General features: G+C 28.6%; 1 protein-coding gene and 1 long non-coding RNA gene across 9 annotated transcripts in view; one reads left to right on the top strand and one right to left on the bottom strand.

The window, feature by feature from the left end:
• LOC551130 (protein tincar) overlaps window positions 1-24,514 on the top strand; it is a 56,129-nt gene that overhangs the window by 11,326 nt on the left and 20,289 nt on the right. For all 5 annotated transcript variants that reach the window (XM_006560841.3, XM_006560842.3, XM_026441864.1 and 2 more), the window contains one exon: window positions 23,487-23,598. The gene's annotated coding sequence lies outside the window, so the exon portion shown is untranslated. The remainder of the gene's footprint in view (window positions 1-23,486; window positions 23,599-24,514) is intronic.
• On the bottom strand, window positions 1,890-18,529 carry LOC102656658. Of its 4 annotated transcripts, none has more exons than XR_408894.3 (4): window positions 17,250-18,527; window positions 17,054-17,171; window positions 16,815-16,938; window positions 1,890-2,352 (listed from the first exon to the last, which is right to left on the bottom strand). It is a non-coding gene; the product is annotated as an uncharacterized LOC102656658 (long non-coding RNA). The 4 variants fall into 4 exon arrangements; XR_408893.3 differs by lacking the exon at window positions 1,890-2,352 and adding an exon at window positions 5,876-6,165 and having other exon boundaries at window positions 17,250-18,525; XR_408897.3 differs by lacking the exon at window positions 1,890-2,352 and adding an exon at window positions 9,341-9,379 and having other exon boundaries at window positions 17,250-18,529.

Consider the following 24,514-nt stretch of genomic DNA (forward strand, 5'->3'; position numbering starts at 1 on the left):
TAGATAAAAAAGGAACAAAAAAGATAGGATATTCAATTAATTTTTGCAAATTGTACGTGATTTATGTAATGTATTATTTTTTTTTAAGATGTATATAAATTACATCTTTCGTTTAATTGAATAATAAAAAGGAAGATCATAAAAAGTAATATTTTTTTAATCGAAATAAAAAATATTGCTCGAACGAAAATTTATTTTTCTCCGAATAAAATTTTTTATACGTTATAAAAATTACATATTGTTGTTGTAATGGTGAAGTACGTTTGTTCTTGGGGAATTCATTTAAATATTTATTAGTGTATCTATTAATGTAATTATTTTTAAAAAAATATTGAGAACGAGAATAAATTTGTTTAATGTGAAAATATACTTAATATTGTGAAAAAAATCTTATGAATAATCGTAATTGTTTTAATTAAAGAACATTCCTTTTAACAAAAATTCGTTGAATATTGAAAATTGTGATAGGAAAGGAAAGCAAAAATTAAATCAATAATATACAATTATTAAAACGAATACAAATACTATTCTTATTATAAAATTATAAATATGGCAATATTTTTGTTTTATAAGAAAACAATTATTTCTTTATTATTTTTCTTTATTGTATAATTAATTGAAATGCTATATCATAAATTATATATCTTATAATTACAATTATTTATATGAAAATTAATTGTTTTTAATTTATTTTCAAATATGTAATTAAAATCTATCTGTGCTATTATTTTTCTTTATGATTATATATATATATTATATGACATATGATGAAATTATATAATTGAAATATATTATATATGCATTATATTAGAATTATGAAAATAAATGAAAACTGAACTTTATTTTCAGCCAAACAAAAATACATGTATAAATATTTTACCAATTTTTTTTTAAAAATTAAACAATGCAGATTAAATCATTATAGAATAAATAAATATTATGAATAAATGGTTAAAAAATATTCTAATATAATTTTTATGTTCTCATTATTTTTATTTGATAAATTTATACTATATTTAAATATTCTTGCAAATTTAATTTTGTAATATTCATACAGCATAATAAATTAATAATTTTTTTCATATTTATATATATACATAATTATGTACATTTTATTTTACAATGTGTAGATCAATTAAAAAATAGTGAGTTTTGTTTTCTTTTTTAAATTCTATATTATCGTTACAAATTGAAAATATTAATACACCAGCTTTACTTATTTTACATTTCGTCTCTTGTTTCTCTATTTCAAATTTTACAAACGGAATATATTCTTCTTTATCTTTATTTCTGCTCGCTACGAAGTTAGCATGGGGAATACGCGTATGCGCGCGCGCGCGCGTGAATGACGAGGACAATGAAGGAAGACAAAGAAAGAGTAGTCAAAGAGCCGTGGGTAGAGAAGTAGGAGAAGGGAGAAAGAACGAAAGTAAAGTAAAAGAGAAAGTAAAAGAAAAGAAAACCAGATTGTGTGATGGGGAAAGAAAAGTAAATTGAAACTTGTACTTATGTCCAGCTTTTCAATTTTCCAGACGGAAAAACTTTATGAAATATTCTCTGAAAACTATAACTTGAACGATGAATATAAATACACGCATAGGATAATACGAGAATTTATTAGGTCTCGTTTAACGTCTAGAATTTTTCATGATTCGCACAAATTTGTAGAATCAATAATTTCTTTCACTAAAGAAAAGTCACTAAAGAAAAAAGTTACTAAAGTCACTAAAGAAAAAAGTTACTAAAGTCACTAAAAGACGAGCATATATACAAAAATAAAGGAAAATATTATTTAAAAAAAAAAAATGTCAGAATAATAAATAGTCGATTGTAAAAAAGTTACTAAAGTCACTAAAGAAAAAAGTTACTAAAATCATTAAAGAAGATAATAATATTTATTTTTGTAAAGCTAAACATAGTTTGTGTTTTTATTTTTTTTTCAAATCTTAATTCATCGATTAATAAATAAATAAATAAATAGCGTGTTATCAGAGAGGACGCGGAAAATATCTGGATGTTGCAATAAGTGTGTCACGTGAAACGTTGTCGTCCGCCAGCAAAGCTAACCACTCAAATGATCCTTGGTCTCGATCCTTTAGGCTAACCTTCTTGCTATGTGACTGTCGTAACTCGGCTGCTATATTCGCCGGTAACTTGATAGTTGAAGCTTGGCTGCACAGTTTGGAGCACATTGCTCCGACAACCTCTATTGTTTCTGACCAGTTTATCGTAACCCAACACTTATTGTGCATTCTGCGCCACGTTGGTTTTGCTCTCTTGGTAGCTAGATGACCTGTTCGCTGCCCTGCCTGCTGCTTGCCTGCTGCCGTCTTTCTTCTGTTTTGCCTATATCTAAATTTTACAATCGACTATTTATTATTCTGACATTTTTTTTTTTTTTTTAAATAATATTTTCCTTTATTTTTGTATATATGCTCGTCTTTAATTATTCTGACATGAAATACACAAATACACAATGTTATATTAATTAGTTAAATTTATTACCTCCGACAATGTGAATGATGGGATTGATGTTAAATGTACATTTTTGTAATCCAATTTGTGGATTAAATAAAATTTCTTGATACAGTTTTAATCTGTTATTAATATTGCTGAATGTGAAAGGAGTGAAAAATAGGTTTTATATATAAAAGTAATAATTTAATTATTTGGTAATTTTGGATTTTGATATATTTGCAAATATATTATAAAAAGAAATAATATTACATCATTGAATTCTATTTATCTTATTTATTCTTTTATAGTATATCTGTGATAATAAATAGCTATTGTTGAATATCATTTTTCATCAACAATAAATAAAGTTGAGAATCTCTAGATATAAAAGTTGAATAATTTTTTGAAAACTGACAACAAAAAATTAAATAAATTCTTAAATATGATGTTAATTTATCAAAAAATAAAATGAAATCTTTGTTTTATCTTTTATTTCTGGGTTTTGAGTTCATAATACTATATAATTTTAACTAATTTTCACTATTATGATCATATTATACATGATATATGATGTTAAATATATCTTTATATTCCAATTTCATACTGACATTCATTTAATGTGATGTAATGGAAATAACAGGTTCTTATATGAGGGATGTACAAAACTAGTAATTCAATTATTTTAAAAATATTTATAAAATCCAGTTAAAATGTGTTGAGATCTATTTTATGAAAAACATAATAACTGGTTACTTGGTAATAACTGGTTTTAAAATATTATTTCTCTCTTTCATGGGATTTAGCTCTGATCAATTTTCTTCTCTTCTTCAAAAGCAATCATGAAAAGTATTCATTTTGATAAATTAATAATAGAAATGGATAAGTGAAAAAACGACTTTGTATTGGAAAAAGAAAAGTTTCTAGATAATTTCATATTGCTATTGTTTGTGAAAAATTTTTGAACAAATGTAACAATACTGTAGAATTAATAAAGATATGTTTGTGACAGTTGAATTATTACAAGATAAAACGGAATTATTATTTGATTTGTGAATGTATAGATTTCAATCTATAGTATCAAGCGTTTCGAACGCCCTTTGTTCTTTTGTTTTCTTCCATGACACGTGTCGAATTTTGCTAACAGAATCGCGAAGATTCGAGAATGAATAAGAATCGAAGATCTATTTGATACAATGTGAAAATTTTTAAAAATGCTACGAATATATAAATAAGCTATAAATAGAAAATCAATAGTAGTAATAAAGTAAGTAGAAAAGAAAAGTTTAAATAATTTAATTATTTAATTTAATTTAAAAATAATAAAAAATTATTTAATTAAATTTAAATAATTTTTTTGTTATGAAAGAGAGTATAATGAAAAACAAAAATATTTATTATTGAGAATTTATAGAGAAATAAGTTTTTTGTAATTATTTGTAATTATTTAATATTTACTAAAGTTTTTATATACATTGAAATTATTAACCATTTTTTCTGTACTTATTTCATATCAAACCAAATATTCCAAATATTTATACAATAATATTTTATATCTCAAAATCTACAGTACATTTAATGAACTTTAAATTATATTTGACTTTTAAAATATTTTAAAAGATAGAAAAATTATAATGATAAAAGTAACATGTAAATAATTTTCAATAATTTGTCAAGTTGATTAACTTTTGAAAATTTTCTTTATTTTTATCAATATATGTACACAAACAAAATTAATTTTTTAAAAATCAAATATTCAAATGTTAAATCCATTTATTGAAATTTCGTGTAATATGAGTTAGAAATTTAGACAGATATAAATTATCATTTTATTAATTTTGAATTTTTTCCTAATTTTCGAAAAACGAAGTTACAAATTTAGAAATTATTTATCAACTTATTCAATTTTTTTTCTTTCAATTTTGATATTAAAAAGAATCGACATATACGTATAATTTTTCAAATGAAAAATGAATTTTATAAAATTTTGTAAAATTATAAAAAACTTCTTCAATTTTGAAAATTTTTCATTGAAGATCGTGAATCTAAAAATAGTTTTTTTTAAAAATATGATTATGATTATTTCAAGAAGATATTTCAAAAAAGTATAATTGTATAATATCAGTATATAAATCTTTCTTCTATAATTGACCATTAGATATTAAATATAATCATAATAGCAGGGTGCAGAGTTTCCTTATCTAAACGAGATTCTTTACCAATTTATTACGACATTAATTTTAAAGATTGCATTCTGAAACAAAGCTTATTCTCTCGTTCACAGTTCCAGGAATATAATCATGTATTTTTATAAATTTTTATATCTTCAATTTTCGATGAGAAAATTTGAAAAAAAAATAAAAATTTACTTACAATTTTCAATCTTATATCTAATTCAATTTTCCAATGTAAAAAAATATTATATGAATTTCCTATATTTAAAATTGAAAGAAACACAATTGAATCCAATAAACAAGATTCCATAAATGTATTTTTTTTTTTTATGAAAATTAATAAAGAATTAAAAATTGAATTTCTTAATTCAAAATTAGCAAAATGATTTAAACCTATCTTGTTTTATATCATATTTGAATTTCATTTCTTAAACATCTAAATCAAGAAATCAAGATAATTTTAAAATAATTTCATAAATCAAAAAAATTGATTTTTTCCTTCCCTATATTATTTTCACATTCAATTTCACAGTATTTATAATTTCACAATTGTATCTCCTTTTATTTTCAATCATTTCATTTTTAAACCGTCATTTCATAAATATTTATCCATCCCAAATAGTCACTTCCTTTCATCACAAATACCTGACGTGATCGGATGTTTTAATGACAGTGATCACACGTGACTATCAAATTAATATTAAATTAATCGTTCAAGTTTTCAAAGGGGAATAGCAACGATTTTTTTTTTTTTTTTTTTTTAATTGTACAGAATTAGAAACGTAAACTTGTGTTAGAAACGTATACCGTGCGCATTAAAGGCAACTATGGTGCGTGCGGTGGTGCAATCAGCTACGATATCGTAATATAACCGGTGCCGGAACTTGACAGTGACGTCAAGAATATAGGTCAAGGGGGTATGCTATCTCCCGATGTTTACTATCGTTTTACGATATTATTAATTATCTTTTTTTAGATTTTTTTTTTTCTTGTAAATATTACAAGCATCAACATCTTCTTTTATTTGTATTTCTTCTATGAAATAAGAAATCGTACAACAATTTTTACAGATATATTTCGTTTAATATTTCATTAATCTGAAAATTTATTTTATTTTAATAATAATAAAATTGAAACTTTTACAAAATTGATTAGAAAAATATTTATATATATATAATTCAAATATTTCGAGAATTGTATATATTTATTTATTCGATTATTTTTATATCAACGGGAAAGAAAGAGCAAAAAAATAAAATAAAAAAGTGTAAAACGGAATAAAAAAATTGGAATATTAATCCTTGACGCGGAATATAATTTCAATCGTATCTCCCCGTTCCGATGTCCCATCACGCTGCCTGTCGTAACAGCTGCCATAAGCATTCCCGATTTTCACGAGTACACATTGTACATAGATCCATTTACTTGCGCGTTCACGCTCGACTTGCTCGCAACTCGATACACCCGTATTTAATATCACCCTACAAGCGTGATATATACACTCCTGTGCTGAGTGACTCGTTACTATCGTTTAGCCCTGCAATGTCAAAGCATCCAGTTAAAGGTAGTATCGGCGACCATTGACCGGCTGTTGTTCCAAAGACAATTTCTTTTTTTTTTTTTTGAAACGTGATCCTGTTACGTAAATTTTATTAATTACTGCACGTGTATACGTGAGATTGGTAAATAAATATGTCGTTACACAATTTAATTTTTTTTTGATCTAATTAAATATTATAAAATAAAAAAGTATGAGGATTTATGATTAATTTTACAATTAATAAAATAACATAGGAAATAGAAATATATAATGAATAAAGGTTGTTATAATATATAATTATAATAATTTTTTTGTAACAATTTAATTTATTTTAGATTTTTATTATGTTATATTGCAATATAATTTTTGATCATTTTTATCAAGATAAATCGTTTGGTATTTAAAAATCGTATAAATCTGATATTGTAAAATATGTAAAAGGTGGAATTATTTATTTCATTTCTGAAGTGGTTCATATTAAATTGTGGAATTGGCTCTAGGGAAGGTATTATGGAATTTGTGGAAAGCAAGAATATAAATTGATTTACTCCAATGAATTCATATATTGAATTTTAATATCATTTAAATTTTGTGTAAAATTGTAAAATTGTTATATAGTTTATTATTAAGTTTCTTTTTTTTTTCATGTTATAACAAATAACTTTATTATTCAATTATAAAAAAATATTTAAAAACTATATTTAATAATTTATAATATACAATTAATTTTTAATTTAATAGTATTTTGTGAATATAAAAAAATATTCTCTTCTAAATAATATCAGAATAAAAAATTATTGACATTTATTATTCAATTCATATCTATAAATGTAATATTATGAATTAACAACATTTAATATTTTCATTTTTAAATTAATTTATAAATTGAATTATATGCACATGAAACGTTATATTTTCTCATAAGTTAATTTGATTATAATTAACTGCTTATAAAAATGTTATATACTATGCTAGGAATCTACAGTCTGTCACAAAAGTATTAGGAAAGCTATCTTATAAGAAAATGTATACAAGGTGTTCCAAAAAAGTTGGAAAATCCAAATATTTTTGAGATAATTTTAAACAGTGTTTTCCTTTGAAAAAAATTTTCGTTATAGTTTTCTTAAATTCTAAGTTATTAACAAAAAATTGTGCCAATCACAAAGCGACAGTAGCGTTGGCTATGTGCTGTCATCGAGTATGAACAAATCCAAGCAACATCTCGAAGAAAAAGTATTAATAAAATTGATTTCAATGAAAATTGTAGAATATGTAGATTATAATAAGTTTGATTAGAGCAATTTATTTTTCGACAGAAAATTAATCCTCAAATTTTTATTACTTTTTCATATTTTATACACAACTTCAACTGAAAATATTTTTTATAAGTGAACGACATTGTGGATATTCAAATTTAAATAATTTGTATTTTAATTATTAAATTATATTTAAAAAATGAAAATGAAAATAAATGTGATACTTTAAGAGTTGATTTTGTTTCTTCAAAATTAATATAATAAAGAAATTGTTTTATATATAATCTATGGATCAATATGTTCACAGTATATATAAAATAGAATTATAATACTTTTATGAGTGACTTACGATTTAACTTTCCAATAATTAACAGGTTATCATCCATAAAAATACTATTAATTTTCATTAAAGCGTATTAAAAAATATTTTTAAAAATTTTCTAAAATAATATTATTATTTTCTAATGAAAATTAAATAAATGTAAATATAAATATAAATTTGTCAAGATTTGCTAAAATTATCAATAAATAATAAAATTAACTTATTTTTAGATATCAAAAAACAAAAATTATCATCTATTTTATTCTACATATTTCTTTATGTTAGAAGAATTATATTTATTTCAAATAATAATTATTTATTAAAAGTAATCATTTTAAATAATGCTATTTGATAAATTTGAAAAATAACGTATTTTATCTGAAATTATGTTTTTTATTTCATTAGTTAAAGGAATTTAAGATAAGATGAGTATTTGGTGAAAATAAAAAGAAAATGAAAGACTGGATTATAATAACATAGGTATATTACTTAATGAGAAACATTCCTGGAATAACTTTCAAAATAGGTTTTGACCAAATATAATAATAATTATAATAAATATACAATAGTATTAATCAGAAACAATAATAATATTTTGATCAAAATCAAAAAGCCAATAATAAATAATTTATTTTGTTATGAACCTTAAATAAATTATTTAATTGCAAATATACTTATATACTTTTTCTAAATACTCCACTTCAAATATATATTAAAAAATGAATTAGTTCTTAAATAATTTAAAAAATTTTAAGATTAATTTGAAAATTCTTTAAAACACCCAATTATATGTTAATGAGTAATTTAAACTAAAAGAAAATTAAAAAAAAATAAATATAATTAATACTATTCTCATTATTCAGCATAATAAAATTATTTAAAATTTAATATATATATTAAAGCTCATTTCATTATTTTGTTATAATATTGTCAATAACAATAAAAAAAAATTGGAAATCGGTTATTGATTTGTTAGAAATATATGTAGATATATGTATATCTATATGAATTATACAAGTAATTTAAAAAATATTCCTAGTGAATTAAGTAAATTAGAAGTAAAAAAATAATGAAGAAATAATTGTCATTTTAAAGGAATTTCGAATATTTTAATAAATTCCTAAAAACCGATAAATGAGTTGTAATACTTTTAAAATAAATTGAGAAATTATTACACAATTGAGGAGAGATAAAGTCTGCTAAAATCACATTTTAGAGATTTTAACATTGAAACTTTCTTTCCTTCTTTATAAAAATCGTTATATTTATAAGATTTAAATTAATATAAATTCAAATCTTATTCAATAATAAATAATCATAAACTTTACTTTTAATATAAAATAATATGATGTAAAAAAAAATTATAAATCTTTATAAAAGTGACTTTGAATCCCCTTTTATAACATTTTCTCATTAAATACACATATAGAAAATAATTATACGTGTACAATGTCTTGTTAAATGCATTTTTAAGATAATATAAAATAAAGTAATAAAAACAGTCATAAGTTATCAATAATATTAGAAACATTAAAATTTAATTTCTAATAATTTTTCACACTTTTTTTTTTTATCCAGATAATAAACTTTTAATGTCTTGAATCTTGACACTTTTTAATATAAGTGCAATCATCTGTAAAAAAAAAAAAATCAAAACTAACAACATTAAAGATGCAAAAGACATTATTTAAAACTATCAAAGTGAAAATAGATAACAATTCTCCATTGATATTTCGTAAAAAAATTAAAATTAAAATTTCTTCGTATCTTAACGAATTATTGCAATTATTTACAGTTAGTTATTCTCTATACACAGAATTTCAGAAATTCTCCGTTTCTATTTAAAAAATTAAAATTTCTTCAAACTTATCTTCGTTTTAAAAAAATTCGAAAAGAAAATACTATTTTTCCCTTTAATTAATAATTTCTTCGTATGTTGACGAATTATTGCAATTATTAAATTCGTAGATCGTAAAATTCCCATAATCGAAAAATAATTCTCGAGAAACGTCCATAATTCGAAGAACTTCAAGTTATACACCGTAATTATATCGTGCAACGTCATACGAGGCGAACTGTACACAGAGAATTTCAGAGATGGGTTTGAATACACGATAAACACGAGCAAGCGCGTAAATATCCGTCGAAGGTTACTTTTTACAAGCGCTACGTTATGACCGATCGATAAAATTCGACGAAAATTCGACGTCTTCGTCCGATATCGCGAATTTATCCCGAGCCTACACACCGACTATACTGCTATGCGCGTACAAGTTGCTACTTGTTAGATTTACCTAATGAGATTTAACAGTTATCCAATTATCTAAAGTGCTTTCCCGATGGCCGCTTCACTTCCTATCAATCAAATTTCCCTTCGGCCACCGGCTGGCTCGGTTTCGAGGCTGTGCGTATTTAATTTCACGAATTAATTCACCGCGTAAACACACAAACGCATGAAGCAATGCGATCGAATCCCTTAACGAAAAATATTGATAATCGCGACATCTGTGAAAAATCATTTTTTCAATAAAACGCGACGAGTTCATCAATGAATTTAATCAAAAATTTGATTGGGCCGTCGCGTCGATAAAAAGTTATCGCGTTACGGAAATGTCATTTAAATTTTTAAAAACAATTTTTTTTTTTCGTCAAATATTAATTATATTAAAAATTGAGATCGTCGATTAATCATAATAGATTACAAAAATTTCCTTCATTTTTCATTATTCATTATTCATTTCATTTCTTTTTCGATCCTCCTTTCAATATTTTTCAATATCGATAACTCTCTCTCTCTCTCACACACACACACGTGTATAAAGCAAGCTTCTATACATACGTAGTTTGGCCTGGGCATAGAGAACGGAAAAGCAATCGTTCGGGATTTTATCCCAGATTACGTAGTATGAGCGTAAGAGTGGAAGCTTAGCGATCGAGAGTTTCGTTAAGAAGGGTCTGGGCGAAAAAAAAAAAAAGAAGAGTTAAAGGAGAGCGGAGCTGTTCGATATGTGAGAGAGAGAGAGAGAGAGTGGGGATCGATTACACTGGATTAAACGTAAAGCCCTTATTTACGCATGGATGCCACGCTCGTTTTTTCCTCGTTCCTTTGTATCATGTTCATTTACAAACGTTTGCCGGCAAATTAGATACGATATGTATGTTATCGTGTCAGGGAATCTGCGGGGACAAGCACGTGAGCGTGATGTATGTACGCGTGTCGAATCGAGCGAGAGTCATCTAGATATTCGTATCTCGACGCCACTTTTTATCCAACTTAATATACGACGAATTAAGAAACCGAAGCCGAGCGATTTTATAATTAAGATAAATCGCGAGTGATCTCCGCTGTTAGTTATAAATTTAATTAATTAAACAATTTTTTAATAACTCTTCTCCCTTCTTCCATTTTTTTTTCTTTTTTATTACACGCGCATTAAGATAACCTCTATATGCGTGTATATATATATATATATAGAGGTTATCTTAATGCTTAATATATATATATATATACACACACATATAGAGGTTATCTTAATGCTTAATATATATATATATATATATATATATATATATATATACACGGTGGTAAAAGAGCGTAAGAAAAAAGATGATTGAGAAGGAAAAGTTTGGACGGACAGATGGTGAAAATTTGATGTTCACGATACGCGAAACTTTATTTTCTTTGGTCGAATTCGATGAACACGAAAGCAACGCGCCGTAACCAAATATAACATCCCCCTAACGGGATTCAGCCGCGTCAAGTTTCGTAAAGCCTCCGCTAATCGTATTTGGGAGCTGTTCGGCACGCCCGGAAACCAAGTTAAACGGGAACAGAACGACGCATAACGCGCGCTGCTTCGTTTTCCACGTTCTATGCAAAACGTTCATTTCTCGTTTCGACAATCGATACGATCAAAGCGTTTCGCATCGCATCGCGTCGATCATTAATAAAAATAAAAATAGAAAAAAAAGAAATTGTGGTTTCAGGGGGGAAATGCAATGCAGGGATAAATCGAAGCGCGAAACGATGCTAGAAAATCGATACGCGAATTACGAGGAGCAACGAGGTTAAGCTTTGTTTTGGGTATCAAAAATTTTCTTTTTGTATTTATATAACGAGTATGTAAAAAATCTTTAGTTTTCGTTTGTTTGGAGATTTATCCTCAAATCGTATACTACTTTTGTCCGTTTTTACGAATCGATTCGATAAAACGATACTTCGAATTGGATGTGAATTCGATCGAGTTCAATTTAATTTGGATAATTAACTTGATATTGGTCTAAATTGAACTAACTAACTTCTGAATCTTTAATTAAACAGCAATACAGCCAGTTCAATTAAAGTAACCTGTACACAAACGCGAACTTTCGCATGAGTTACCGACCGTCGATATTTAAAATTTTCGCAAATTTAACAACGTAAGTTTAAGCGCATCGTAAACATGGAAAGTTTGAGCTCGAAATAAAATCCAGTATTTATATTATACGATATTAGGAAAAAATGGAGATTGCTACGATTTAAAACCGATTTTATTTTCGAACTCGAGGAATCCTGAAAAAGTAAGCAAAAATCAAACGCTTCGATGCTTCTGAACGAAGTTTAATCGATTGCTCCTTTAAACGTGTATATATATATATATATATATATATATATATATCGACGATAGTTTTAATCCTTCCAATTCTCGCATTTCCGTACCGCTTCGACGATTCTCTCTCTTGTCGACATGCGGCTGGATATCGCCGAGACGGATTCTATGGGTGGATGAAAATCGAACTCGATCCCTTTCCCGCAAAGCTAATTACATTCGTATAAGCGTTAATACTGCCGGCAGTATTAATCCATAAACAACGTTACGGTTAGATTGGATATCCAATCTGATCTGAGCCAGAAAGCGACGAATCTTGTTTCGTGCGGTTGTTCCGATCAATTATATATATACGTATATAACGTTACATTAGTTGTAAATCGTGGAGGAGGAGGAGGAGAAAATCAATTTTTCAAACTCGGTCGATAAAAGTCGATAAAATTTATATATAAATGTTCGAAGTAAATGTATGTTAGTACAAAAAAGAGTAAATTCATTTCGACAAAGATAGTTTGGAAGAATCTTAATCTCCAACTTTATATCTTTTTATCGATTAAAACAAATTTTACGGCGTTAAAGAGCATCTTTTCGACAAGTATATTTTAATTACACGAGAACGTGCTCGTTTTAACCTTTATCCTTTTTTCGAAATGGCTATTTTTTTTTCTTTTTCTTTTCTTTTTTTATGTTTGGCGATACTTATAAACGAATGTCGCGATAAATTTTTGCGTAAGAAAAATATTTGTTAGAGCATGTTAAAGATGAATGCATAAAATACTCGCCTATTTGGAACAATCAATGCGCAGCAAGCACGTAATTGCTTACTTAACCTTTAATTATAAATATATTAATTCAATTGAACGATTAAAATAATCGAGAAATGAAACGTAATAATTTTAAATAATCGATACATTTTATTTTCGTTGATTAATTAGTAAATAAAATATATTAAGAAATGATTATCGAAATCGAAATTTACGATCGCTTCTTTCGATGAATAATTCAAATAAATAACAATAATTTATGAATTATAATTTTTTCGACTCATTGTCACGTGTTTTTAGTTTCTTTTTTTTTTCGAGCCAACTTTTATTATTTTATGAGTCGATATTTAATGGCGACTCGCATATTGCGAGATTAAAACTCGTATAATTATTTAACTTGTTAATGTAAATTGTAGAGATTGAAATTGGTCGATGGTCGAACCATGATAAATATTTAGTACATATATATATATATATTATCACGTAAAATATTTAACTCGAATCTGATTAAAATATACATTTGTACAAGACTTTATTTTTATTTCCTTCCCTTCTTCGAATTCTCTCCATTTTAAAAACTCCTCTTCGATTTTAATAATCTGTCCGTGCAATACAAAATGGGATGAACCATGAATATGTCCGTTCCATTTATCGATACAGAATATATATCTTATAGTTGTCAAGTTATTCTAGCTGACAGCCATCTTTACCGAAGCGTAGAAAAAGATATCGAGACAGATATCGAGAAAATCTGTATATAAAACGTAATACGAGATTGGTCTCGTTTTTAAAATTAATTTAAAACTGTTATTTGATTTATTTCCTCTTCCAATTACATATTATGATAGATCGTAATAAATCTCAATTTCAATTTTAAAATTTTACTCCTTACTCGAAATACACGATTTTTGAAAATGTTCAAGAATATTTTGATTTTCAAATAACAATTATCGTTCAATTGTCAACATCGATCGAAAAATCGATCGATCGACGAGATCGAAATTATATTATAATAGATCGTAATAAATCTCAATTTCAATTTTAAAATTTTATTCCTTACTCAAAATATACGATTTTTGAAAATATTCAAGAATATTTTGATTTTCAATTATCAATATCGGTCGAAAAATCGATCGATCGACGAGATCAAAATTATATTATAATAGATCATAATAAATCTCAATTTCGATTTTAAAATTTTATTCCTTACTCGAAATATACGATTTTTGAAAATGTTCAAATATAATATTTTGATTTTCGTATAACAATTATCATTCAATTATCAACGTCGATCGAAAAATCGATCGATCGACGAGATCGAAATTATATTATAATAGATCGTAATAAATCTCAATTTCAATTTTAAAATTTTATTCCTTACTCGAAATATACGATTTTTGAAAATATTCAAGAATATTTTGATTTTCAATTATCAATATCGGTCGAAAAATCGATCGATCGACGAGATCGAAATTATATCATAATAGATCGTAATAAATCTCAATTTCGATTTTAAAATTTTATTCGAAATATACGATTTTTGAAAATGTTCAAATATAATATTTTGATTTTCGTATAACAATTATCATTCAATTATCAACGTCGATCGAAAAATCGATCGATCGACGAGATCGAAATTATATTATAATAGATCGTAATAAATCTCAATTTCAATTTTAAAATTTTATTCCTTACTCGAAATATACGATTTTTGAAAATATTCAAGAATATTTTGATTTTCAATTATCAATATCGGTCGAAAAATCGATCGATCGACGAGATCGAAATTATATCATAATAGATCGTAATAAATCTCAATTTCGATTTTAAAATTTTATTCGAAATATACGATTTTTGAAAATGTTCAAATATAATATTTTGATTTTCGTATAACAATTATCATTCAATTATCAACGTCGATCGAAAAATCGATCGATCGACGAGATCGAAATTATATTATAATAGATCGTAATAAATCTCAATTTCAATTTTAAAATTTTATTCCTTACTCGAAATACACGATTTTTGAAAATGTTCAAGAATATTTTGATTTTCGTATAACAATTATCGTTTAATTATCAACATCGGTCGAAAAATCGATCGATCGACGAGATCGAAATTATATTATAATAGATCGTAATAAATCTCAATTTCAATTTTAAAATTTTATTCCTTACTCAAAATATACGATTTTTGAAAATATTCAAGAATATTTTGATTTTCAATTATCAATATCGGTCGAAAAATCGATCGATCGACGAGATCGAAATTATATCATAATAGATCGTAATAAATCTCAATTTCGATTTTAAAATTTTATTCGAAATATACGATTTTTGAAAATGTTCAAATATAATATTTTGATTTTCGTATAACAATTATCATTCAATTATCAACGTCGATCGAAAAATCGATCGATCGACGAGATCGAAATTATATTATAATAGATCGTAATAAATCTCAATTTCAATTTTAAAATTTTATTCCTTACTCGAAATATACGATTTTTGAAAATGTTCAAATATGATATTTTTGTGTAACAATTATCGTTCAATTATCAATATCGGTCGAAAAATCGATCGATCGACGAGATCGAAATTTCTGAACGAAGGGAGGGGGAAGAATTTAGATCCTGATATTAAGCAGTGTGTGCAGCATCGGGTATTGATTGAATAGGATGCCACAGGAGGTGAGTAGCAAGAAGGAAGAAAAGGTGGGAGGGAGAGAACGAGAGTCGACCGTCGGAAGAGGGTGCGGCAAACGGGACAAAGAAAGGATGATATTTTGCTCGTTGGCTGTTAATCATTGTCGTTCCTGCCCGAAAATCGAATTTTTCACCGAATGGAAGAAATATATATACGATTCGTAGTTTCATCAATTGTAATTTGTATCTCTTTGTTTCTTTTTATTATTATTATTATTATTATATTTACTAATTTACTTATTCTTGATCTGGATGTTTTTTAATTTTCAAAATTATTGTTTTGCATTATTGTTTCCACGAAATAAATTATTCGTTATTTATTCGAAATTTATTTAAAGCATATTTTGAAAGTTATTGCAGGAATTTTTTTTTTAAAAAATCGATTCTTTAATTTATTCTTTTTCAAAATTATTCTTTCTATTTTATCTAAAAATTTTTCTTTTGATTAAACGAATAATTTCGATTGAAATAAATATCACTCGAATCTAACGTATGCAAATGTTGTCGTTCAAAAGTATCAGATTTTCAATTTAGAAAATAAATTTCTAACAAGTTGAAAAATATCGAAATGAAGTAAATATTTAATAAATTGTATATAAAGAATACAATAACATAATAAAATGTATATTAAAGATTCGAGAAGTTGCGAGGAATCATTTAATTTTATGAATTATATATATTATTTAAACAATTGACATATTCTATCTTTTTTTTTTTTCAACCGTGTAGGACGAGTAGTGCGTTTTTCGATAGGCAAATAAATAAGATTATGTTCAAGGATTCTTAAAACTCGTGAATTTTTATCAAAAACGTAATGGTTATTTATCAGACATGAACGATGATTTATGATTTTTTCTCTTTTAAGGACGATAAATATGTTTCATGACGTTGTAGAGACCGTGATAAAGATAAAATGGTGGAAAAATTGCAGAATTAAATATTCGAAAAAGATATTCCGGTTTTAACGTTGATATTAATAAATATATATATTTCGAAATAAATAAAACTTACGGAAATTTTGTTCCCAGAAATCAATCACTTGCGCATCAAACATGCATTACATATCGTATAATATTTTTTAATCCCTTCCGGTGGAATATTTTATCCCTCTGATTAATGGATAATAACAATCTCACTAAAAAAAAAGAAAAAAAAAGAAAGAAAGTAATTTCATTCATATGAAAAGAATTTCGTATGAATTTTTAACTCCTCCACAAACCCGATATCGGTCCATGTTTCAGACAACATACCGTTCTATTTTTCTTATCCATTTCCAGCTCGACTTCGAATACGTGTATCATTTTTATCTCGTCACTTTTGCTTCTCTATTATGTATTCGTACAAATTTGTTGTACAAATTGCTCCCATCTGTGAATTAAATTGAATTAAATTGAATCTCGTATTCGTTCTAAAAAAAAAAAAGACGAGGCAAATTTATTTACGAACGTGCAACACGGCTAAAACGTTTATTATATCGTTTGCGATCGAGTCGTCAGCCCAGGTTTTCGTACGAATTTTGCACACGACGTATCTCGCATTCGTAAGGAGACACGTGACGTATCTCGTCTGTACGCTCTCTCTGTCTCTCTCTCTGTCGCAACGCTAGAGATATTACTTTCTCTAAAGCAAAAAGTAGGAGTCAAAAATTTCCTATAATGCACGATATATACATCGAGACAATTTCGTGGCTGCGAAAGCGAATTCGTCGAACCGTCGGAATCGAGGGGATGAATCTGGAGGGTGAGTCATCGGTGGAACCCCGCAGAAAACTTTTCTTCTCGAGGAATGTCTTGAAAGAGGGTTGCGGTGAGTCATCGAGATGGACGACAGATCGCGTCGATTCGATTCCACGCGCACAGTCACGAAAAGTGGGCAGAGCCTATCCAACGTTGATACAATTATAACGCGCACAATTATTTATAAGTTCGTGAAATTTCTGAATAATTAACCGGGGCGCTCGTCATCCTCCCCACGGGTTTCGTCCGATTCCGCTTCGGATCGAAGAGAAAAAGAATCGCGGTCCTCGGGGCTCCGCTCGACCTCGTTCTATCGATTTACCGGGGAAAGCCGAGCAGAAGCGAAAAAACATTCCGGGCAGCTGCGTTTCCCGTCGCGGGACCACCTGTACCGAATGATTTTCGTCCAAGTTTATCCCGTTTTCGAAACCGGAATCGATCCGAGTTTTAAAAAACTACGCGTTTGCATGCTGGATCCGTGAAGAGGGATATTATAAACCCAGGGCGAAACGTCGATTCGTCGGTTCTGCCATCTAGAAATAGCTATCGCTTGTAAAATATACACACACGCGCACACGCACGGTTTTCGTTTCACGGATCAGGACACGCTCCCTTCGTTTATCGTTTCGTATCACAGATTTAAAAATGCAAATATTTTCTCTTCTCCTTTCTCTACCTCCTCCCATCTTTTCTTTTTTTATCTTTAATTACGTCAGTTCTCGAACGTAACGAGAACGAAATCTTTTTTTCTTCCCTTTCCCTTCTCAAATATGATTACCAATGTAATCTTCTTTTTCTAGATTAATCAGCAGTTCCTTTATATGCTACGTTGGCTAGAATGAAATTCTTCTTTCTTTTTATCTCCTTATTCGAGAAAATTCTTCGAGAAGTATTCTTTATTTCAATCTAAATAATTCGAATATATAATATTTCAACCTTAAAAAGTTTTTAAACGAAATTCTGTTCTGCAAAAATACTGGTGCGAAGAAGAATTTAGAAGCGATGAAACGAACGAAACGTTTTTATATCGTTCTTTATCTTAATTATAGCAATTGTTCCACGTGTGTTTTGAAAAAGAAGGAGAAACGTTACGCAAGAAAGAAAAACAACCGAAAAGTCACCTTGCCTCCAGTCGTTATATATATATATATTATATATAGAGAATGTAGGTTTACTCGCTCGGCTTTTAACGTATTTACCAACTCCTTTCATTTCCTTTATTTCGACGATGAACCAACGAATCTTGGTAGAGTTTTAGACTTATCTTTCTTGCATAATTTCACAATCAATATATACCGAAAATTTATCGTTCAATTTTAATTCTTATTGCTACTCGAAACTGCGCGTGTTCAATGATCGAGATATTTTTTCGCGTTTCGTCTTATTTTTCTTTTTGTGCGCGACGATCTGGGAAAATCAATCGGTGGTTGATGATAGCGAGCGAAGAAAACTCGTCACGTGTCTACGCGTGGCAAACGCATATTTCATCCGCATCGACGTACGGCTCGCGGGGAAATCAAGTTTCGAAACTGCGGGACGAGGATGGAAGCATTTCGCGCGGTATTGAAACGTAGACGTTTCGATAGAAAATCGATTTCCTGTTGAGGCTCGGCCGGGATCAGTCGTGCAGTCGTATTATTCGTTGCTCCTTTGTTGCAGCCGTGCATCGATCGCCGTAGTACCACAATCGAACAAGCTTTAGAAATTTCCGTGTAAAGTTAACTCGTGACCAACTTGGAACCAACTCGCCACTCATTTACAACGGCGAGGATTTCGTATTCGAGGAAGCGTTCGTTTTTCTTCTTTTCTTTTTGTCGTTCTTGTACTCGAACCAACTCGTTGGTTGCTAGCCGCAAAGTCAGTTTTCGCTTTAACTTTGCCTAAACTTCGTGTTAAGTTTAAAATATAATTTATCGAATTAAAATTGATCGTTGAAGAAATATATCATTATCTCGAACGAGAAAAGATGATTTAAAATAAGATAGGAAAATATAGAATTTTTTCATTTGAAACTTTTTTTTCCAATAAATAAAAAAATTTCAAAAATTTTTTAATTAGATACGAATGAATTATAGTTAAGAGATAATTACAAATTAAATTTAAAAATTCACCGATTTTCTTCTTTTCTTTTTGTCGTTCTCGTACTCGAACCAACTCGTTGCTAGCCGCAAAGTCAGTTTTCGCTTTAACTTTGCCTAAACTTCGTGTTAAGTTTAAAATATAATTTATCGAATTAAAATTGATCGTTGAAGAAATATATCATTATCTCGAACGAGAAAAGATGATTTAAAATAAGATAGGAAAATATAGAATTTTTTCATTTGAAGCTTTTTTTCCAGTAAATCAAATTTAATTAGATACGAATGAATTATAGTTAAAAGATAATTACAAATTAAATTTAAAAATTCACCGATTACATGATTCTTTGACTATATACGTTCGATCATTCGTAGAAACAAGCGATAAAAAATTTTATTTTGAAAAAATTTTCGAAATCAATTTAAATGAACAAATTTCATTCTATATTTTCAACTTATTTTTTCAAAAATTACTTTCTCCACCATCATAGAAAATATTTTGAGATATATTAATTATTAATTATACATTAATCTCAATTTTTTTTTGATCCAATTAGATTAGAGTTTTTGATTTAAATTAAATCAAGAAAACTAGATTTGGATTTGTTATGAATATGGATTATTTTCGTGGATCACAATACACTATTATTTTACATATTATATCAAACGTATGGTATATCGATAAAAGCTGTATGACAATAGTAATCGGTTTGGAGATCGTTTTATTCGAATGTAGAATTTTTCTGAAAAGGATCACATCACGGAGAAATAGATGTATAGATTTTCGATAATGATTATGGACGTTTTTTGCGCGCGACGGATGCATCGACAATTACGATTACGAGATGCATCGTTGATCTTGGATTTTTTCGACTATCCTATGAATGGGGCGCAACAGCATAATTCGGCAGAAATTTACGGTCGCGCGATCGTCTACGGTATTCTTCAGCCTCTAGTCTATGGCAAGGCGCACGTATCGAGCTATTTCGGTATGGATTCAACGAAAACAAGCGTAAAGCAAAAAAATGAGACGAGCAGCGCACAGGAATTAACGATGCGCACTATGGATGCCCTGGAATATTACCCTTCTCATACGTAAATAGCGAGGCAGCTTCGACTGTTCGCAAGAATATAATACGTACCTTTTCAAAACTTATACAAAAATAACGAGACGAATGTATCGAAACGTTCTGTCTATAATCTTCCTTAGAAGAAAATTATTTCAATTTAAATTTTTCAGATGTATTAAGATACGAATCTGACTTCGGATAAGTTCGGTAATAATCGGGCGAAATCGACTAGAGGACTCGAGATCAATTATAAGATCTTTAAACTTGAAACTGGAAACTCAGATCTGAAGTAATACGATGAGATCTCACCTAATTCCGATTTTGAAGTCTTTGTTCCAAAATTATGGAACGATCTAGCACATTTTTATAGAGAATATTAAAATAAATTTATGGATATATTCGATCTTCGATTCGGAATTCTATCATGGCGTTCGTTAAACGAGAACATAAATAAAATATAAACAAAACAAACGCTCTCATTATGCAGTTTAGTATAATTTGCAATCATATTTTCAGTGATGCTCCACAAAAATTACTAAAAAAATAGGGAGGTGATTTATCGATTGGGAACGAAATTTTTCGTAGAAATATTCGATTGGTTCGAAAGACGGAAGAACAAGGAGAGGTAATGGCGAAAATGAATGCAAACAGGAGCACAAATAGGAATAGCGCTTGGAGAGAAGGAGAGGAGGGGGGGGAGGGGATGTTGAAACGCGAGATCGGTTGACGTCGATAATTGAGGTGTCGATGCTTCTGACTGGTGGGAAGTGAACGCTGTAGGCAACAGTGGTGAGCTAGCCATTGGCAGCTTGCCAACTACTCCTCCTGCCGTCGATGCCTTCGGTGTTGACCGACAAACAAAAGGGACCTCGATGCATTGTCCTCGACGAGAGCGAATGCAGGTCGAGTATCCATCGAGCGCAACGATCGGCTCCCGTTCTCGACCGATATTGCATTCCGTAAAGGACGATCGGCATGCTTGCCGCTGTTCGTTCAATGCCCTTCTTCATAACGAATTTCGTTCGCCTCAATACGCGAGCGGTTCCCACGCGTCACGTTTCCACGCGTAATAAAAATCGAGCGAAAGAAAGAAGGGATCCGTTTCGTCTCTTCTAATGGTTATAAGTAGATTGCTTCTGGCCATCTTTGTGCGGGCAACGCGTTTAAATATTAACCTAATAGATGTGTAACAATACGTGTATGTATACGTGTACGTTGTGTGAGAGAGTGTTATATATATGTATATATATGTTCACGGGACACATTTGAAGGATCGATTCTAGGAAGAGGCTAGAGCAAACGTAAAAGTTGATACGCAAAAATATCCAATTACCTATTTATCGAGTTATAAGTAATTGAAGTTTGCTCTAGACCAGTGTTTCTCAATGTTTTAGTTTTTTTTTTCTTTTTTCGTATTTATACCGTACTCAAAGATATCTTACGTCGGTAAGAAAGATTTAAGGTTTGTGTACTTTTGTAGGAATCTAAAATTAGATCTTTTACTTCCCTTGACAAAGGCGAAGGAAAATAAATCACGATAGGCTTTCAGTTTTCTCGTATGTTTTAAAAGTCATAAATTACGGTTAATGAGGGAAATATGTAAATTTTCAGAATTTTTAATTACTCCCCTTTCTCTCTCCTCCTCCTCCTTTCTCCTCCTACGTCGAGAATCACGTTAGATGAAGCGAGTTTTATCTGAAAATTTGAAGTGAAATAAGAGAATCCATTAAGAAGAATATTTCATATATAAGAAATAATGGGAATAAAAAATATCTATACTATATTTTTGCAAATTAAATTTTTTTAAACAATGCATATTTAAACAGTAACAATATATATATATTTTTTTGTCCAAATCGTAACGTTTTGTTATTAAATAAAAAATTTTACTTCATAATAAAAATATCTCTCGTAAGATATTTCATTCACATATCGTGTAGATATCTATAGACGTACTGTAGTCTATAGTTACATTGAATGATTAAAAATGGACGATGCCATTTGCAGATGTAAGTTTCGAGTTAAGCAAAAATAAACAGGGTCGGTGGAAAGAATCGAGGGCGGCTGAAAGACAATTGATTGACAGGAGCACGAAATTGCAATCGAGGGGATAATGCTCTGCGAGTGGAGCGCCCTCTTTGCTTCGTTAACCTTTTTACCTATCGTCAATCTTAACGAAAAAAAAAAAAAAAAAAAGAATAATTAACTCGAATCAGCAAAACAAGATGAGTCCCCCTCCCTGAATGTCAAAGTTTCAGGAAGGCAATATGATATGTGAATTGCAATTGCAAGAAAATACGAAATAATACGAAATACAAAATCGATAAAGTGGTCCAGATTTCCATGCCAAAATTGTTACGTAACTTGTTTTGGAACATCGAATATGCATATTTATTTTCTTATCAAAAATAAAAGTAAAAAGTATAAACTATCACAAAATAATTTATTTATTAATTAAAAAAGATTTTTAAAGATGATCAAATATTTTTATAGAATATATTATTAACTCATTTTCTTCTTTATTATTCTGAATAATATATATTCTGTAAATTTTTAATTATATTATGAAAGTATATATAAAATATTTTATATTTATTATTTTTATTGAACACATAGATTTTTATATTAATCATTGATTGCCAAATAAATTTTTAAAAATGATTGCTGTAAAATTAAAACAAATATTTTATAAAAATATGATAATAAATCAACATATTAGAATTAGCCATGAATTCTATTTGATTTCTTTTGCTTTTGAAAGAATTCAAAAAATTTCAAAGAATTTCGATCTCTTTTCAGATTTGAATAGCGTTTGAAGCGCAACTCTACGATTAATTCAACGACCGACGGCACGACGGCAACGACAACGGTGACGGCGACACCGACGACGGCGGTTATTCTCCTCCGTTCGGTGAGTAGATGGATCGTTTTGACAGTGTGATCGATTATACGAACACATATTTGTCCAATTTACAACTTTACCAAGTTTTCTAATCGAACAATACTAGAGTGAACTTATTATCTTTTAACGGTAAGGAAGAAATCTTTCGAGAAAAATTTATTTTGTTGTCGTTGCATGCATTACATATTTAATCTCGTTTGTTTTCTATTTGTGATATATTCTCGAAAGACGTGTTGCGAATAAAGTCGTATTAAATTTCAAAGGACGGATCGTTATATTATCTTATCATGTCATCTAAATTCAATTATTTCTTCTTTCTCTTCTTTCCTTTACGGAGAAAGAAAAAGAAAAGGAAAATTATTTCTCCTTATAGATATATAGTCTTTTTCACTCCTTAGCTGTCTTTCGTGCTGAAAGAATGTTTCCATGCTAGCTCTTTCCACTATTCCTCTTTAACGAATTTCTCAACTGTTTTCACACTTTTCTTCACCCGCAAAAAACTTCATTCGTTACAATTAGAAGAAACGCGTAATACATCAACGTCGAACCATTGCGATAGATTTATTTTCTTCTCGCGTTTATAAGAAAACGGAAGAATGGAAGAAAGCTCTTCGAATTGTGTTGCACGAGAAATATAGGTCAAGCATCGCGAGTACATCTTGATGAGCAACGAATATTACTTCTGCGATAATAAATCTCCTTTTTTCCCCCTCTCTCTCGTCTTCTACGTGACATCAAACGCCGTTTCCTCTTCTTTTTCTTCTTTCCTCTTGGCATCAGGGTCATCGTTCAGTTTGTTCGACAAGATAGAGGAATCTCCGTTGTGTAAGGTCGTCTCCGCGGTATCTCTCCTCTTTTTCCTTTCAAATCTCGTCGCAAAGTGAGATCGGGAGCAATATCTGGCTAAAAAAGAATTTCCACCGAA

This window comes from Apis mellifera, linkage group LG7, assembly GCF_003254395.2.
Source record: "Apis mellifera strain DH4 linkage group LG7, Amel_HAv3.1, whole genome shotgun sequence".
In the NCBI taxonomy this organism is placed as follows: Eukaryota; Metazoa; Arthropoda; class Insecta; order Hymenoptera; family Apidae; genus Apis; species Apis mellifera.